General features: G+C 47.6%; 1 protein-coding gene across 1 annotated transcript in view; it reads right to left on the bottom strand.

Annotated features, from left to right (window-relative positions):
- Positions 1–15,691, bottom strand: part of LOC111947055 (uncharacterized) — a 46,584-nt gene that overhangs the window by 12,761 nt on the left and 18,132 nt on the right. The window contains exon 2 of the mRNA XM_078930800.1: positions 1–15,691. This exon is cut by the window's left edge and continues 12,761 nt beyond it; it is cut by the window's right edge and continues 17,493 nt beyond it. The gene's annotated coding sequence lies outside the window, so the exon portion shown is untranslated.

Below are 15,691 nucleotides of genomic sequence, written 5' to 3'. Positions count from 1 at the left end.
GGTTCCATCTGCTGGATAAAAAAGAAAGGTAAATCAACCTGATTGGTTTACACATTAAGTCCCTCTTCTGGATACAGAGGGAAAGACACTGGTTGCGAACCATCTTTTGTGCTGGAGCTGCTCTGAAAACAAAGAAACAGATGTAAATGAATGTTGATCACTCTGTATTTTCCCTCCCTCCAAAGCAGATTAAGGGGGAATTATTTTAACCAGGGACCCCAGTATTGCAGAACTCTCAACGCTGCGTCTGCAGTCCAGTCCACATTGTTCTGGCCTGTTTCAACAGAGTCACCTGAAAGAGGGATGTGATTAAATAGTTCCACGACATGCTCATTCAAATAGTCCAGCACAGCTTTTTGTTGTGGTGGCAGGCTAGGTGAGTACTTGATTGCAGGGACCACAATTTTGGCCTCTGGGAAAAGTTCTTCTGCCACTTTAACAGTTTGGAACATTTCAGTCACAGGGACATCCTTGTCCTCATGAGTCCTCTGGTGGATGCCAAAGGACAGTAAAAGGGTCCTTGGTGAGGTGTGGCAGGTGGCGTTCTTCAGAAGGAATTCCGCATCACGCCATGTGGCTTCAGGAAAGCTGTCCACCTGGATGTGGCCAGACTTAAAAGCTGGAAGTCTGCCAATGTTGGAATCCCCCATAATGACAACCTCCTGACGTATGTGAAGATGCCAGTCTAGGAGTTTGTGGGTGGTGGTGGCATGTCGCATTGGTCTGCATACCTGCACAGCTGCTGTAGAATGTGCTGCACGTCTCGCTGGGGTGGAGTGAGGAGCTTCGCTGCTTTGCTCCTGTGACACACGCTGAGCATCTGCTGGCTGCAGCCCCAGGATGGAAGATGGTTCTGCTGCAGGAGTGGGCTTCTCTCGTGATGGAGGAGGAGTCAGTAGAGAGCTGTCCCCTTCTGTGTGTTTCTTCTTTGTCTTCTTGGGGGAACGTTTATGTGCTTCTGCTGCGCTGTGTGGTCTTATAGAGAGAGGCTGGATTGCTGCTGGTGGAGATGATGGAGCCAGCTCGAAGCTTGGGTGTTCCTCTGGTTCCTCTGTGAGTTCTGCAACAGAGTGAGGAGGAGAGGGGGGGACCGGTTCTTTTAACCTGGTGGTGAGCATTCTCTGGCAGCGGTCCAGGGTTTCTTGCTTCAAACGCGTGCCCAGGTGTCTCTTAGCCCAGCATGTGGCGATCTCAAAGGGTCCTCTCCAACCTCCTGTGGAGAGCTGGGACAGTCTGTTCAGCTCCAAGTCTATGTTATTCTGATAGTGTTCCCTCAGAATCAGGATGGTGGTGTAGGCCCAGTTTTCAGCATTACCCTCTATGAGACTCAATGTTTGTAAATTGGGAGAGGAGGGTTTGATGATTGCAGTTAGATTTTGACTTATTCTGCATAAGGATGGAGGATAAGCCTCTTTGGATACATTATTAAGGTGGTGCACTGCTTTTATGAGTTTATTAATGACACGCACCTTCTGTGTAAAGTCTGGGTCGTCCGACTGCACTCTATGTGGGGGGGCTCTGGTTTCCGCTCCCCGTGTTGTGACCCAGTGGCCGCCATCTTGGTTTGGGTATCTGGCGATCCTTTGGGGTCCCTGAGCACGCAGATTCTCCTCATCGTCAGGGTAAACACGCCAGTAATAGGATGCTGGCGGTGTACTGCGGCGTCGTGCGTGTTGTCGCTCAAAAGGGCTGGGCTCTCTCTGCTGCTGCGGGTCCCCCCTGGCTGCGTCAGCGTAGGAGCGCCCCTTGATGTGGTGTGGATGACTGGATGACGTGCTGCTGTAGTCTCGCTCGAACACACGGCCTCTTCTTCTGCATCTCCTGGATTGGACTTGTATCCAGTCGCCTTCATGTGGCCTCGGTGCCATATTAGCTCAATAAGGCTCTATCAGACGTGGCTACTAAGAAGCTAAAGCTAATACAAAATGGAGGACGAGTCGTGTTTTCACCGATGAATTTCGGTTTATTAATGGAGCGTTCAGGTTTAAAATAGAACTATATACAAGCCGAAGTTGCAACGTTTCGAACAGTAAAGAGTCTTCATCAGGCAATGGCTTTGAATAAATTCGAATAGAGTATGAAAACCTGCAATTGCAGCTGCGCTCCGAGTGAGGTCCGCTCTGTCTGGAGATCAAAGTCAAGTCACCGTCAACAACACGGATCAATACCCAAAATGCACCTGGGTCCTTCAGTGACCAATCGCTGCTTGTCTCTGGGCAGAGTGCGCCCTCCACTGGCCCGGCGGAGTATGGGAATATTCCAACTCGGAGGGTTACATTCAATGACTGTTGTCATTTTGTACTTGCATGTAAAAAAATCACTTTTAACTATTTACACATAAAAGGAGTCATGTTTAAACTATTTGAACAATAAAACATGAACATATATTGTAAGGTTACCAATCAGACATTACAAAATGCTTTTAAACCAATACTTTTTTCTTCTTTTAAATCAAAATTGAACTGATTGTATATTTGCAGCATGTGTCCTTCCAACTGGAGTTAGATGATGGAGGAGAAAAGGAAGAAGCCTGGCAAAGAATCAGAGGGCTCTGGCTGATTAGGAGTGAGAAAATTAAGAACCCCATGCCGAGCATGGGGTCCTGATGCACGGGCCATCTCTGTCTCGACCATGGCTCCACCTTCATCTCCCCTTAACTTTATTTTTTTCTTTTTGTTTCAGGGTTGTGCTCGTGGATGGAGCTGTCTGGTAATCACAGCAGGTAGGTATGGGTCAAATGTTACCATTATTTTGGATCCAAATCTTTAAGTGGGTAAGTATAGGGCCTTATGGGTCCAAAGGGGTTAGGATTAGGGCAAAGTAATCATCCGGTTAGGGTTAGGGGACCAAACCCATCTGGTTAGGGTCAGAGGTAGGGACCAGGGACAGTTAAATGAAGATGGTTCAATGAAGGTCAAACAGCCATGGTTAAGCCCAAAGAAATTGACAGTCAAAATTAAGCATTCAGATTATGAGACTCTTTGGTTCCATCTGCTGGATAAAAAAGAAAGGTAAATCAACCTGATTGGTTTACACATTAAGTCCCTCTTCTGGATACAGAGGGAAAGACACTGGTTGCGAACCATCTTTTGTGCTGGAGCTGCTCTGAAAACAAAGAAACAGATGTAAATGAATGTTGATCACTCTGTATTTTCCCTCCCTCCAAAGCAGATTAAGGGGGAATTATTTTAACCAGGGACCCCAGTATTGCAGAACTCTCAACGCTGCGTCTGCAGTCCAGTCCACATTGTTCTGGCCTGTTTCAACAGAGTCACCTGAAAGAGGGATGTGATTAAATAGTTCCACGACATGCTCATTCAAATAGTCCAGCACAGCTTTTTGTTGTGGTGGCAGGCTAGGTGAGTACTTGATTGCAGGGACCACAATTTTGGCCTCTGGGAAAAGTTCTTCTGCCACTTTAACAGTTTGGAACATTTCAGTCACAGGGACATCCTTGTCCTCATGAGTCCTCTGGTGGATGCCAAAGGACAGTAAAAGGGTCCTTGGTGAGGTGTGGCAGGTGGCGTTCTTCAGAAGGAATTCCGCATCACGCCATGTGGCTTCAGGAAAGCTGTCCACCTGGATGTGGCCAGACTTAAAAGCTGGAAGTCTGCCAATGTTGGAATCCCCCATAATGACAACCTCCTGACGTATGTGAAGATGCCAGTCTAGGAGTTTGTGGGTGGTGGTGGCATGTCGCATTGGTCTGCATACCTGCACAGCTGCTGTAGAATGTGCTGCACGTCTCGCTGGGGTGGAGTGAGGAGCTTCGCTGCTTTGCTCCTGTGACACACGCTGAGCATCTGCTGGCTGCAGCCCCAGGATGGAAGATGGTTCTGCTGCAGGAGTGGGCTTCTCTCGTGATGGAGGAGGAGTCAGTAGAGAGCTGTCCCCTTCTGTGTGTTTCTTCTTTGTCTTCTTGGGGGAACGTTTATGTGCTTCTGCTGCGCTGTGTGGTCTTATAGAGAGAGGCTGGATTGCTGCTGGTGGAGATGATGGAGCCAGCTCGAAGCTTGGGTGTTCCTCTGGTTCCTCTGTGAGTTCTGCAACAGAGTGAGGAGGAGAGGGGGGGACCGGTTCTTTTAACCTGGTGGTGAGCATTCTCTGGCAGCGGTCCAGGGTTTCTTGCTTCAAACGCGTGCCCAGGTGTCTCTTAGCCCAGCATGTGGCGATCTCAAAGGGTCCTCTCCAACCTCCTGTGGAGAGCTGGGACAGTCTGTTCAGCTCCAAGTCTATGTTATTCTGATAGTGTTCCCTCAGAATCAGGATGGTGGTGTAGGCCCAGTTTTCAGCATTACCCTCTATGAGACTCAATGTTTGTAAATTGGGAGAGGAGGGTTTGATGATTGCAGTTAGATTTTGACTTATTCTGCATAAGGATGGAGGATAAGCCTCTTTGGATACATTATTAAGGTGGTGCACTGCTTTTATGAGTTTATTAATGACACGCACCTTCTGTGTAAAGTCTGGGTCGTCCGACTGCACTCTATGTGGGGGGGCTCTGGTTTCCGCTCCCCGTGTTGTGACCCAGTGGCCGCCCTCTTGGTTTGGGTATCTGGCGATCCTTTGGGGTCCCTGAGCACGCAGATTCTCCTCATCGTCAGGGTAAACACGCCAGTAATAGGATGCTGGCGGTGTACTGCGGCGTCGTGCGTGTTGTCGCTCAAAAGGGCTGGGCTCTCTCTGCTGCTGCGGGTCCCCCCTGGCTGCGTCAGCGTAGGAGCGCCCCTTGATGTGGTGTGGATGACTGGATGACGTGCTGCTGTAGTCTCGCTCGAACACACGGCCTCTTCTTCTGCATCTCCTGGATTGGACTTGTATCCAGTCGCCTTCATGTGGCCTCGGTGCCATATTAGCTCAATAAGGCTCTATCAGACGTGGCTACTAAGAAGCTAAAGCTAATACAAAATGGAGGACGAGTCGTGTTTTCACCGATGAATTTCGGTTTATTAATGGAGCGTTCAGGTTTAAAATAGAACTATATACAAGCCGAAGTTGCAACGTTTCGAACAGTAAAGAGTCTTCATCAGGCAATGGCTTTGAATAAATTCGAATAGAGTATGAAAACCTGCAATTGCAGCTGCGCTCCGAGTGAGGTCCGCTCTGTCTGGAGATCAAAGTCAAGTCACCGTCAACAACACGGATCAATACCCAAAATGCACCTGGGTCCTTCAGTGACCAATCGCTGCTTGTCTCTGGGCAGAGTGCGCCCTCCACTGGCCCGGCGGAGTATGGGAATATTCCAACTCGGAGGGTTACATTCAATGACTGTTGTCATTTTGTACTTGCATGTAAAAAAATCACTTTTAACTATTTACACATAAAAGGAGTCATGTTTAAACTATTTGAACAATAAAACATGAACATATATTGTAAGGTTACCAATCAGACATTACAAAATGCTTTTAAACCAATACTTTTTTCTTCTTTTAAATCAAAATTGAACTGATTGTATATTTGCAGCATGTGTCCTTCCAACTGGAGTTAGATGATGGAGGAGAAAAGGAAGAAGCCTGGCAAAGAATCAGAGGGCTCTGGCTGATTAGGAGTGAGAAAATTAAGAACCCCATGCCGAGCATGGGGTCCTGATGCACGGGCCATCTCTGTCTCGACCATGGCTCCACCTTCATCTCCCCTTAACTTTATTTTTTTCTTTTTGTTTCAGGGTTGTGCTCGTGGATGGAGCTGTCTGGTAATCACAGCAGGTAGGTATGGGTCAAATTTTACCATTATTTTGGATCCAAATCTTTAAGTGGGTAAGTATAGGGCCTTATGGGTCCAAAGGGGTTAGGATTAGGGCAAAGTAATCATCCGGTTAGGGTTAGGGGACCAAACCCATCTGGTTAGGGTCAGAGGTAGGGACCAGGGACAGTTAAATGAAGATGGTTCAATGAAGGTCAAACAGCCATGGTTAAGCCCAAAGAAATTGACAGTCAAAATTAAGCATTCAGATTATGAGACTCTTTGGTTCCATCTGCTGGATAAAAAAGAAAGGTAAATCAACCTGATTGGTTTACACATTAAGTCCCTCTTCTGGATACAGAGGGAAAGACACTGGTTGCGAACCATCTTTTGTGCTGGAGCTGCTCTGAAAACAAAGAAACAGATGTAAATGAATGTTGATCACTCTGTATTTTCCCTCCCTCCAAAGCAGATTAAGGGGGAATTATTTTAACCAGGGACCCCAGTATTGCAGAACTCTCAACGCTGCGTCTGCAGTCCAGTCCACATTGTTCTGGCCTGTTTCAACAGAGTCACCTGAAAGAGGGATGTGATTAAATAGTTCCACGACATGCTCATTCAAATAGTCCAGCACAGCTTTTTGTTGTGGTGGCAGGCTAGGTGAGTACTTGATTGCAGGGACCACAATTTTGGCCTCTGGGAAAAGTTCTTCAGCCACTTTAACAGTTTGGAACATTTCAGTCACAGGGACATCCTTGTCCTCATGAGTCCTCTGGTGGATGCCAAAGGACAGTAAAAGGGTCCTTGGTGAGGTGTGGCAGGTGGCGTTCTTCAGAAGGAATTCCGCATCACGCCATGTGGCTTCAGGAAAGCTGTCCACCTGGATGTGGCCAGACTTAAAAGCTGGAAGTCTGCCAATGTTGGAATCCCCCATAATGACAACCTCCTGACGTATGTGAAGATGCCAGTCTAGGAGTTTGTGGGTGGTGGTGGCATGTCGCATTGGTCTGCATACCTGCACAGCTGCTGTAGAATGTGCTGCACGTCTCGCTGGGGTGGAGTGAGGAGCTTCGCTGCTTTGCTCCTGTGACACACGCTGAGCATCTGCTGGCTGCAGCCCCAGGATGGAAGATGGTTCTGCTGCAGGAGTGGGCTTCTCTCGTGATGGAGGAGTCAGTAGAGAGCTGTCCCCTTCTGTGTGTTTCTTCTTTGTCTTCTTGGGGGAACGTTTATGTGCTTCTGCTGCGCTGTGTGGTCTTATAGAGAGAGGCTGGATTGCTGCTGGTGGAGATGATGGAGCCAGCTCGAAGCTTGGGTGTTCCTCTGGTTCCTCTGTGAGTTCTGCAACAGAGTGAGGAGGAGAGGGGGGGACCGGTTCTTTTAACCTGGTGGTGAGCATTCTCTGGCAGCGGTCCAGGGTTTCTTGCTTCAAACGCGTGCCCAGGTGTCTCTTAGCCCAGCATGTGGCGATCTCAAAGGGTCCTCTCCAACCTCCTGTGGAGAGCTGGGACAGTCTGTTCAGCTCCAAGTCTATGTTATTCTGATAGTGTTCCCTCAGAATCAGGATGGTGGTGTAGGCCCAGTTTTCAGCATTACCCTCTATGAGACTCAATGTTTGTAAATTGGGAGAGGAGGGTTTGATGATTGCAGTTAGATTTTGACTTATTCTGCATAAGGATGGAGGATAAGCCTCTTTGGATACATTATTAAGGTGGTGCACTGCTTTTATGAGTTTATTAATGACACGCACCTTCTGTGTAAAGTCTGGGTCGTCCGACTGCACTCTATGTGGGGGGGCTCTGGTTTCCGCTCCCCGTGTTGTGACCCAGTGGCCGCCATCTTGGTTTGGGTATCTGGCGATCCTTTGGGGTCCCTGAGCACGCAGATTCTCCTCATCGTCAGGGTAAACACGCCAGTAATAGGATGCTGGCGGTGTACTGCGGCGTCGTGCGTGTTGTCGCTCAAAAGGGCTGGTCTCTCTCTGCTGCTGCGGGTCCCCCCTGGCTGCGTCAGTGGGGGGGCTCTGGTTTCCGCTCCCCGTGTTGTGACCCAGTGGCCGCCATCAATGTGGTGTGGATGACTGGATGACGTGCTGCTGTAGTCTCGCTCGAACACACGGCCTCTTCTTCTGCATCTCCTGGATTGGACTTGTATCCAGTCGCCTTCATGTGGCCTCGGTGCCATATTAGCTCAATAAGGCTCTATCAGACGTGGCTACTAAGAAGCTAAAGCTAATACAAAATGGAGGACGAGTCGTGTTTTCACCGATGAATTTCGGTTTATTAATGGAGCGTTCAGGTTTAAAATAGAACTATATACAAGCCGAAGTTGCAACGTTTCGAACAATCAAAAGTCTTCATCAGGCAACGGCTTTGAATAAGTAGAAAAACAGTATGACAACCTGCAAATGCAGCTACGCTCCGAGTGAAGTACGTTCCGTCTGGAGATCAGAGACAAAATGCCGTCTGCAGGGCGGATGCACACCCAAAATGCACCTGGGGTCATCAGTGACCAATCAGTCCTTGTCTCCGGGCAGGATGCGCCCTCCACTGGCACGGTGGAAAATAGGAATAAGCCAACTCGGAGGGTTGCATTCAATGACACTCGTGATTTTAAAATTTCACATAGAACAATATTTTTTTAAAAAAAGCTTATTTGAACTGTAAAACATGAAATTATATAACAAATGAAGCAAATTATCCTTAAAGCATCTTGATTGAAATATCTTCCATGTACAATAACATTGAACTAATTGCATTTTTACAGCATATCCTTCTGAATGGAAGTGGATCATCTGAGGAGTAAAGGTAGAAACCGGGCCAGGAAGCAGGGGGCACTGGCTGATTAGGAGTGAGAAAAATTAAGATTTCCATGCGATACGCATGGAATTCTGATGCACTGGCCTTCCCTGCCCCAACCATGGCTCCACCCTCATCTCCTCTGGAAAGTGTTTATGCCCTTGTGTTTCAGGGTTCCCTTGTGCCGAGGAAACCTGTCTGGAAATCGCTGCAGGTAAGGAAGGGTTAAAAACACAGCATCGCCTTCAACCCCTAAATTGAAACGGATGAGTTCAAAGTTTTATGAATATTAGGGTTAGAATTGAGGCAAAAAATTCTTTGGTTAGGGTTAGAGATCAAAATAAACTGGGTTAGGGTTAAAAGATGTAATCATCTGGAGAGATTAGGGGTACCTGAGGGGGAATGATTAAAAGGAAAGACAAAAAGCCATGGTAAGTCCAAAAATGACATGTCAAAACATTAATATTAGAATTTGTTACTCGTTAGTACACTCTGGTGGACAAGGAGGGAAAAACTCTGGTTTGCTCTTTATATGACCTGGAGCTGTCCTGAAACAAAGACAAAGGATTTTAAATTTTAGATCACTAATTCAGTCTTTTCCCACCCTCTGAAGCAGGTTGATGGGGGAGAATTATTTTAACCAAGGACTCCAGAGTTTCAGCATCCTCACGGCTGTGTCGGCAGTCCAGTGCACATTGTCCTGCTCTGTCTCAATGGAGTCATCTGAAAAGTAAATGTGATTAAACAGTTCTCCAATGTGTTCGTTCATATAGTCAAGGACTGCTTTTTGTTGCTGTGGTAGACGAGGTGAGTATCCGATCATAGGGATTACAATTGTGGCATCTGGAAACAGTTGTTCTGCCACTTTGAATGTTTGAAACATTTCAGTCACAGGGACATCCTTGTCCTCATGAGTCCTCTGGTGGATGCCAAAGGACAGTAAAAGGGTCCTTGGTGAGGTGTGGCAGGTGGCGTTCTTCAGAAGGAATTCCGCATCACGCCATGTGGCTTCAGGAAAGCTGTCCACCTGGATGTGGCCAGACTTAAAAGCTGGAAGTCTGCCAATGTTGGAATCCCCCATAATGACAACCTCCTGACGTATGTGAAGATGCCAGTCTAGGAGTTTGTGGGTGGTGGTGGCATGTCGCATTGGTCTGCATACCTGCACAGCTGCTGTAGAATGTGCTGCACGTCTCGCTGGGGTGGAGTGAGGAGCTTCGCTGCTTTGCTCCTGTGACACACGCTGAGCATCTGCTGGCTGCAGCCCCAGGATGGAAGATGGTTCTGCTGCAGGAGTGGGCTTCTCTCGTGATGGAGGAGGAGTCAGTAGAGAGCTGTCCCCTTCTGTGTGTTTCTTCTTTGTCTTCTTGGGGGAACGTTTATGTGCTTCTGCTGCGCTGTGTGGTCTTATAGAGAGAGGCTGGATTGCTGCTGGTGGAGATGATGGAGCCAGCTCGAAGCTTGGGTGTTCCTCTGGTTCCTCTGTGAGTTCTGCAACAGAGTGAGGAGGAGAGGGGGGGACCGGTTCTTTTAACCTGGTGGTGAGCATTCTCTGGCAGCGGTCCAGGGTTTCTTGCTTCAAACGCGTGCCCAGGTGTCTCTTAGCCCAGCATGTGGCGATCTCAAAGGGTCCTCTCCAACCTCCTGTGGAGAGCTGGGACAGTCTGTTCAGCTCCAAGTCTATGTTATTCTGATAGTGTTCCCTCAGAATCAGGATGGTGGTGTAGGCCCAGTTTTCAGCATTACCCTCTATGAGACTCAATGTTTGTAAATTGGGAGAGGAGGGTTTGATGATTGCAGTTAGATTTTGACTTATTCTGCATAAGGATGGAGGATAAGCCTCTTTGGATACATTATTAAGGTGGTGCACTGCTTTTATGAGTTTATTAATGACACGCACCTTCTGTGTAAAGTCTGGGTCGTCCGACTGCACTCTATGTGGGGGGGCTCTGGTTTCCGCTCCCCGTGTTGTGACCCAGTGGCCGCCATCTTGGTTTGGGTATCTGGCGATCCTTTGGGGTCCCTGAGCACGCAGATTCTCCTCATCGTCAGGGTAAACACGCCAGTAATAGGATGCTGGCGGTGTACTGCGGCGTCGTGCGTGTTGTCGCTCAAAAGGGCTGGTCTCTCTCTGCTGCTGCGGGTCCCCCCTGGCTGCGTCAGCGTAGGAGCGCCCCTTGATGTGGTGTGGATGACTGGATGACGTGCTGCTGTAGTCTCGCTCGAACACACGGCCTCTTCTTCTGCATCTCCTGGATTGGACTTGTATCCAGTCGCCTTCATGTGGCCTCGGTGCCATATTAGCTCAATAAGGCTCTATCAGACGTGGCTACTAAGAAGCTAAAGCTAATACAAAATGGAGGACGAGTCGTGTTTTCACCGATGAATTTCGGTTTATTAATGGAGCGTTCAGGTTTAAAATAGAACTATATACAAGCCGAAGTTGCAACGTTTCGAACAATCAAAAGTCTTCATCAGGCAACGGCTTTGAATAAGTAGAAAAACAGTATGACAACCTGCAAATGCAGCTACGCTCCGAGTGAAGTACGTTCCGTCTGGAGATCAGAGACAAAATGCCGTCTGCAGGGCGGATGCACACCCAAAATGCACCTGGGGTCATCAGTGACCAATCAGTCCTTGTCTCCGGGCAGGATGCGCCCTCCACTGGCACGGTGGAAAATAGGAATAAGCCAACTCGGAGGGTTGCATTCAATGACACTCGTGATTTTAAAATTTCACATAGAACAATATTTTTTTAAAAAAAGCTTATTTGAACTGTAAAACATGAAATTATATAACAAATGAAGCAAATTATCCTTAAAGCATCTTGATTGAAATATCTTCCATGTACAATAACATTGAACTAATTGCATTTTTACAGCATATCCTTCTGAATGGAAGTGGATCATCTGAGGAGTAAAGGTAGAAACCGGGCCAGGAAGCAGGGGGCACTGGCTGATTAGGAGTGAGAAAAATTAAGATTTCCATGCGATACGCATGGAATTCTGATGCACTGGCCTTCCCTGCCCCAACCATGGCTCCACCCTCATCTCCTCTGGAAAGTGTTTATGCCCTTGTGTTTCAGGGTTCCCTTGTGCCGAGGAAACCTGTCTGGAAATCGCTGCAGGTAAGGAAGGGTTAAAAACACAGCATCGCCTTCAACCCCTAAATTGAAACGGATGAGTTCAAAGTTTTATGAATATTAGGGTTAGAATTGAGGCAAAAAATTCTTTGGTTAGGGTTAGAGATCAAAATAAACTGGGTTAGGGTTAAAAGATGTAATCATCTGGAGAGATTAGGGGTACCTGAGGGGGAATGATTAAAAGGAAAGACAAAAAGCCATGGTAAGTCCAAAAATGACATGTCAAAACATTAATATTAGAATTTGTTACTCGTTAGTACACTCTGGTGGACAAGGAGGGAAAAACTCTGGTTTGCTCTTTATATGACCTGGAGCTGTCCTGAAACAAAGACAAAGGATTTTAAATTTTAGATCACTAATTCAGTCTTTTCCCACCCTCTGAAGCAGGTTGATGGGGGAGAATTATTTTAACCAAGGACTCCAGAGTTTCAGCATCCTCACGGCTGTGTCGGCAGTCCAGTGCACATTGTCCTGCTCTGTCTCAATGGAGTCATCTGAAAAGTAAATGTGATTAAACAGTTCTCCAATGTGTTCGTTCATATAGTCAAGGACTGCTTTTTGTTGCTGTGGTAGACGAGGTGAGTATCCGATCATAGGGATTACAATTGTGGCATCTGGAAACAGTTGTTCTGCCACTTTGAATGTTTGAAACATTTCAGTCACAGGGACATCCTTGTCCTCATGAGTCCTCTGGTGGATGCCAAAGGACAGTAAAAGGGTCCTTGGTGAGGTGTGGCAGGTGGCGTTCTTCAGAAGGAATTCCGCATCACGCCATGTGGCTTCAGGAAAGCTGTCCACCTGGATGTGGCCAGACTTAAAAGCTGGAAGTCTGCCAATGTTGGAATCCCCCATAATGACAACCTCCTGACGTATGTGAAGATGCCAGTCTAGGAGTTTGTGGGTGGTGGTGGCATGTCGCATTGGTCTGCATACCTGCACAGCTGCTGTAGAATGTGCTGCACGTCTCGCTGGGGTGGAGTGAGGAGCTTCGCTGCTTTGCTCCTGTGACACACGCTGAGCATCTGCTGGCTGCAGCCCCAGGATGGAAGATGGTTCTGCTGCAGGAGTGGGCTTCTCTCGTGATGGAGGAGGAGTCAGTAGAGAGCTGTCCCCTTCTGTGTGTTTCTTCTTTGTCTTCTTGGGGGAACGTTTATGTGCTTCTGCTGCGCTGTGTGGTCTTATAGAGAGAGGCTGGATTGCTGCTGGTGGAGATGATGGAGCCAGCTCGAAGCTTGGGTGTTCCTCTGGTTCCTCTGTGAGTTCTGCAACAGAGTGAGGAGGAGAGGGGGGGACCGGTTCTTTTAACCTGGTGGTGAGCATTCTCTGGCAGCGGTCCAGGGTTTCTTGCTTCAAACGCGTGCCCAGGTGTCTCTTAGCCCAGCATGTGGCGATCTCAAAGGGTCCTCTCCAACCTCCTGTGGAGAGCTGGGACAGTCTGTTCAGCTCCAAGTCTATGTTATTCTGATAGTGTTCCCTCAGAATCAGGATGGTGGTGTAGGCCCAGTTTTCAGCATTACCCTCTATGAGACTCAATGTTTGTAAATTGGGAGAGGAGGGTTTGATGATTGCAGTTAGATTTTGACTTATTCTGCATAAGGATGGAGGATAAGCCTCTTTGGATACATTATTAAGGTGGTGCACTGCTTTTATGAGTTTATTAATGACACGCACCTTCTGTGTAAAGTCTGGGTCGTCCGACTGCACTCTATGTGGGGGGGCTCTGGTTTCCGCTCCCCGTGTTGTGACCCAGTGGCCGCCATCTTGGTTTGGGTATCTGGCGATCCTTTGGGGTCCCTGAGCACGCAGATTCTCCTCATCGTCAGGGTAAACACGCCAGTAATAGGATGCTGGCGGTGTACTGCGGCGTCGTGCGTGTTGTCGCTCAAAAGGGCTGGTCTCTCTCTGCTGCTGCGGGTCCCCCCTGGCTGCGTCAGCGTAGGAGCGCCCCTTGATGTGGTGTGGATGACTGGATGACGTGCTGCTGTAGTCTCGCTCGAACACACGGCCTCTTCTTCTGCATCTCCTGGATTGGACTTGTATCCAGTCGCCTTCATGTGGCCTCGGTGCCATATTAGCTCAATAAGGCTCTATCAGACGTGGCTACTAAGAAGCTAAAGCTAATACAAAATGGAGGACGAGTCGTGTTTTCACCGATGAATTTCGGTTTATTAATGGAGCGTTCAGGTTTAAAATAGAACTATATACAAGCCGAAGTTGCAACGTTTCGAACAATCAAAAGTCTTCATCAGGCAACGGCTTTGAATAAGTAGAAAAACAGTATGACAACCTGCAAATGCAGCTACGCTCCGAGTGAAGTACGTTCCGTCTGGAGATCAGAGACAAAATGCCGTCTGCAGGGCGGATGCACACCCAAAATGCACCTGGGGTCATCAGTGACCAATCAGTCCTTGTCTCCGGGCAGGATGCGCCCTCCACTGGCACGGTGGAAAATAGGAATAAGCCAACTCGGAGGGTTGCATTCAATGACACTCGTGATTTTAAAATTTCACATAGAACAATATTTTTTAAAAAAAAGCTTATTTGAACTGTAAAACATGAAATTATATAACAAATGAAGCAAATTATCCTTAAAGCATCTTGATTGAAATATCTTCCATGTACAATAACATTGAACTAATTGCATTTTTACAGCATATCCTTCTGAATGGAAGTGGATCATCTGAGGAGTAAAGGTAGAAACCGGGCCAGGAAGCAGGGGGCACTGGCTGATTAGGAGTGAGAAAAATTAAGATTTCCATGCGATACGCATGGAATTCTGATGCACTGGCCTTCCCTGCCCCAACCATGGCTCCACCCTCATCTCCTCTGGAAAGTGTTTATGCCCTTGTGTTTCAGGGTTCCCTTGTGCCGAGGAAACCTGTCTGGAAATCGCTGCAGGTAAGGAAGGGTTAAAAACACAGCATCGCCTTCAACCCCTAAATTGAAACGGATGAGTTCAAAGTTTTATGAATATTAGGGTTAGAATTGAGGCAAAAAATTCTTTGGTTAGGGTTAGAGATCAAAATAAACTGGGTTAGGGTTAAAAGATGTAATCATCTGGAGAGATTAGGGGTACCTGAGGGGGAATGATTAAAAGGAAAGACAAAAAGCCATGGTAAGTCCAAAAATGACATGTCAAAACATTAATATTAGAATTTGTTACTCGTTAGTACACTCTGGTGGACAAGGAGGGAAAAACTCTGGTTTGCTCTTTATATGACCTGGAGCTGTCCTGAAACAAAGACAAAGGATTTTAAATTTTAGATCACTAATTCAGTCTTTTCCCACCCTCTGAAGCAGGTTGATGGGGGAGAATTATTTTAACCAAGGACTCCAGAGTTTCAGCATCCTCACGGCTGTGTCGGCAGTCCAGTGCACATTGTCCTGCTCTGTCTCAATGGAGTCATCTGAAAAGTAAATGTGATTAAACAGTTCTCCAATGTGTTCGTTCATATAGTCAAGGACTGCTTTTTGTTGCTGTGGTAGACGAGGTGAGTATCCGATCATAGGGATTACAATTGTGGCATCTGGAAACAGTTGTTCTGCCACTTTGAATGTTTGAAACATTTCAGTCACAGGGACATCCTTGTCCTCATGAGTCCTCTGGTGGATGCCAAAGGACAGTAAAAGGGTCCTTGGTGAGGTGTGGCAGGTGGCGTTCTTCAGAAGGAATTCCGCATCACGCCATGTGGCTTCAGGAAAGCTGTCCACCTGGATGTGGCCAGACTTAAAAGCTGGAAGTCTGCCAATGTTGGAATCCCCCATAATGACAACCTCCTGACGTATGTGAAGATGCCAGTCTAGGAGTTTGTGGGTGGTGGTGGCATGTCGCATTGGTCTGCATACCTGCACAGCTGCTGTAGAATGTGCTGCACGTCTCGCTGGGGTGGAGTGAGGAGCTTCGCTGCTTTGCTCCTGTGACACACGCTGAGCATCTGCTGGCTGCAGCCCCAGGATGGAAGATGGTTCTGCTGCAGGAGTGGGCTTCTCTCGTGATGGAGGAGTCAGTAGAGAGCTGTCCCCTTCTGTGTGTTTCTTCTTTGTCTTCTTGGGGGAACGTTTATGTGCT

This window comes from Oryzias latipes, chromosome 14 (genome assembly GCF_053564925.1).
Source record: "Oryzias latipes strain Hd-rR chromosome 14, Olatipes_Hd-rR_3.1".
Lineage (NCBI taxonomy): Eukaryota > Metazoa > Chordata > Actinopteri > Beloniformes > Adrianichthyidae > Oryzias > Oryzias latipes.
This window is presented reverse-complemented; position numbering and strand designations above follow the sequence as displayed.